The sequence below is a fragment of the Eurosta solidaginis genome, chromosome 4, assembly GCF_040869045.1.
Source record: "Eurosta solidaginis isolate ZX-2024a chromosome 4, ASM4086904v1, whole genome shotgun sequence".
NCBI classification, from domain to species: Eukaryota; Metazoa; Arthropoda; class Insecta; order Diptera; family Tephritidae; genus Eurosta; species Eurosta solidaginis.
In genome coordinates, this window is record NC_090322.1 from 55,213,286 (window position 1) to 55,217,027 (window position 3,742).

The following is a 3,742-nucleotide window of genomic DNA, read 5'->3' on the forward strand; positions in this document are numbered from 1 at the left end:
TTCTACGGTCGACCAAAATAGACGGAGGGCCAACAGACACGCACGTAAACATAATTTCAGCACGTCACCAATTACCATCACCGCCAAAGAGGTTGAGGATGCCATCGGTCATGCTAAACCATCCAAAGCAGTGGGCCCAGACGGCATAGCCATGCCGATGCTTAAAAGCCTAGGGAAAGAGGGTTTCAAATATTCAGCACATATCTTCAACCTGTCTCTTTCCACCTTTGTCATACCCGAAAAATGGAAAATGGCCAAGGTGGTCCCGCTACTGAAGCCTGGGAAACCAATTAACATAGGAGAGTCATATCGCCCGATATCTCTCCTATCGCCAGTAGCCAAGACGCTTGAAGCCATTTTGCTCCCCTACTTCAAAGCAAATTTGCAGCTAGCCTGTCATCGGCATGACTTTAGAAAACTCCATAGCACCACCACCGCGCTAAATGCCATTAGCACCCAGATAAATTGTGGTTTAAATCAGCCCCACCATAGAACAGTACTCGTAGCGCTAGACCTATCAAAAGCTTTTGATACGGTCAACCATGGCACGTTACTGCAAGACTTGGAAGGGTCTACCCTTCCCCCATGTCTTAAAAGGTGGACCGCAAATTATCTGGGTCGTCGGTAGGCATCGGTGCAATTCGGAAACGAAATATTAAAGCCAAGAAGAATTAAAAGAGGGGTGCCACAGGGTGGTGTCCTATCCCAACTTTTGTTAAATTTTTACATATCAAAACTACTTTCGCCACCGGAAGAAGTTACTATCGTTTCTTACGCCGATGACTGCACAATAATGGCCACAGGCCCGGGCCCATAGATCGATTAGCTTTGCAACAGAATAAACGGCTACCTCCCTGATCTGTCCAGTTTTTTCGCCTCGCGAAACCTGGCATTATCACCGACTAAATCATCCGCGACCTTATTTACAACTTGGACGTCCCAAATGTCGACCATTTTGAACATCCACGTCGATGGCACTACGCTACCGACTGTCCTACACCCAAAAATCTTGGGTGTGACGTTTGATCAGGATCTACATTTTGGTGAGCACGCAGCCGCAATTGTTCCGAAAATCCAGAGCCGTAATAAAATCCTCAAATCCCTTGCTGGCAGTACTTGGGGAAAAGACAAAGAAACGCTCATTACCACATACAAAGCAATTGGCCAGCCGTTTGCGTGCTACGCGTCACCCATATGGTCGCCAAGCCTAAAAACTACCCACTGGAAGAAATTACAGGCCTGCCAAAATGCTCTCAGAATCGCCACGGGCTGTCTTCTTATGTCCCCAGAACACCATCTGCATAATGAGGCGAGAATACTCCCCATCAGGGAGAGAAATGAGATGCTGACCAAACAGTTTCTGTTGAATACCCAGAAACCTGGGCATCCCAACAGACATCTGATTGACGAACCAGCACCGCCTAGGGGCCTAAGGAGTCATCTCCGTAAGCATTTTGAGGAAATACGGCACCTGAGAACCCAGCCGTATGAAGCGAAAAAACACAAGCAGGTCCTTGGTGAACTCCATAGACAGGCGTCGGACCTTTATGTCGGGAATTGCCCGGTGAATCCAGTACTTGAAGAAAAATATCCAGAACTCGCGGAATAGGAACGCATACTCCCCATGTAAACGCGTGTCACTCTTGCTCAACTTCGTTCTGGATACTGTAACAGGTTAAACTCTTACCTATCCAGAATCAACCCCGACATACAAAATGTATGCCCCGCTTGCAATGTGTCCCCACATGACACCAACCATCTCTTTAATTGTAATGTGGAACCAACGCCTCTAACACCCCTTTCCTTATGGTCCACCCCTGTTGAAACGGCAAGTTTCCTTGGACTCCCGTTAGAGGATATTGATGACAATTTGTGATCGGTCGCGGCTATTAGGTGGGGCGAGCATTGCTACAACAACAACAACAACTCGGAACAAGACCACGGAAGTCAGCGGTAAAGGTTGATGGATCGAATGGGCCAAATAAAGCGAAATCAAAAGGACCTGCGAGAGAAACACTGGCATTGACAAAACCAAAGGGACGCACGAAAACGAAGGAAAGAATTTCCCAGGAGGAATGCGAGGGTAGTTTCAAGCCAGGGCGCACCACTGTTGTGAAACGTGGGAACGATACTGATTATGCGAAGCCAATCCGTCAAGCGCAAGCTCTGCGAAGTAGTTCATTGGCCAAAGAACAGAGTCCGAGGGAACCATCCAGGATAATGGGTAGTAAGATGAAACGCAGGTACGATGAGAACAATAATTCGGAGGGTTTCTTGGCGGGAGATTTGGTACTGTTATACAACCCTCACAGGCGGAAAGGTGTTCCATCCAAATTTCGGTGCAGTTGGGAAGGCCCGTACAAAGTTGTGAAGAAGATCAGTGATACCATGTATCGCATACACACTACCGGGAAACCACGAAATAGAAGAGTGGTACATTTGGAGAGCTTAACGGCGTTTAGATCGAGAGATTTGTCTGATCGGGAATTATTTGGAGGGCAGTGTGACGAATATTAGCAACACTAAGGGATACTATCATCTCTAAGCCGATGCTAAGCAGTGACTTGTATGCACATCAATAGATCAATCATTATGTCTACACATATGTACGTACACGCAGCGGAGAAGAGACGCACAAAAGCATGCAGATATCTTATCTGAGATGCTCCCAAAAGTATGCAATTATAATTGTGGAAGTGTCGCTCACAAATACACGCGCATATGAGAGAAGCTATATAATCATGCATCTGTGGTTACAGCTGAGTAATTTTATAACTGATAACTAACTAGCAAGTTCTGGAAATAGAAAAGCCTAGAAATATGCAACGAGGAAGTCACAGAGTATAAAAGGCAGCAACAGTAGAGGCGCGACAATCAGTTTGATGTAAGACGCTATCTGGCGAGCAATAGTAGTGTTATTTTGGAAGTACTTTAATAAAGGCCATTTTGCATTATTGAATAGTGGAGTTATTTATTCAACAGTTTAGTGATTCGAACGTTAGCAGATGATTGCAAATAAGGGGAATTGCAGTAAATTCGTTACAGTATTGTTAAAATCTATTTAATAGATTAAATGTGAGCAGCCAGTTAAGCGAACATTTTAAAATATGTAAATAATGCAATATCCCAGTCGTCTACAAATATGTTTGAAAAACACTATTGAGCAAATAATTTAAGGAATGGAACACCGATTTAACAGGTGATCGAGACCATTTACACGCTTTCCAAGGCAGTCGGTTCTATGTACCGGAGCGACTCGGGATTTTTCCCGAACAAGGACTGTCATTTCAGTGTGACCCCATTTAACTTGTTTCGTCCCTCCTACAAATTGTCATCCGGGTCCGTCTCCTGACCCCGTTCCTGAGAAATGGTTTTGCTGCATCTGCCGGAAAAGAATCTTTTTCGGACGGTCATACTCTGTTCAGTGTGTCTCGTGCAAGGGATGGTTGCATCGGACAGGTTGTTCTGGGCTTGATCCCAAAACCCGACGTCCACGTAACTTTTATGAATATTTTGTGGCTCCTTGCTGTTCACGCCCAAGGGCGTCCCGTAGTATACGCCTAAGCGTCCCCCCCCCCCCCCCCCCACTACCTTCCAGCAGCCCCGCTGCTCAGCAAGCCACAACAAGTACCCGCTGCTGCTCGCGCCCCACGGCGCCAACAACTCAAACAGCTGATACCACTCATAACTACTACCTTCGTAGTAGAGTTGGTAGCAATGCTGAGCATCAGCCCCTGCCCCC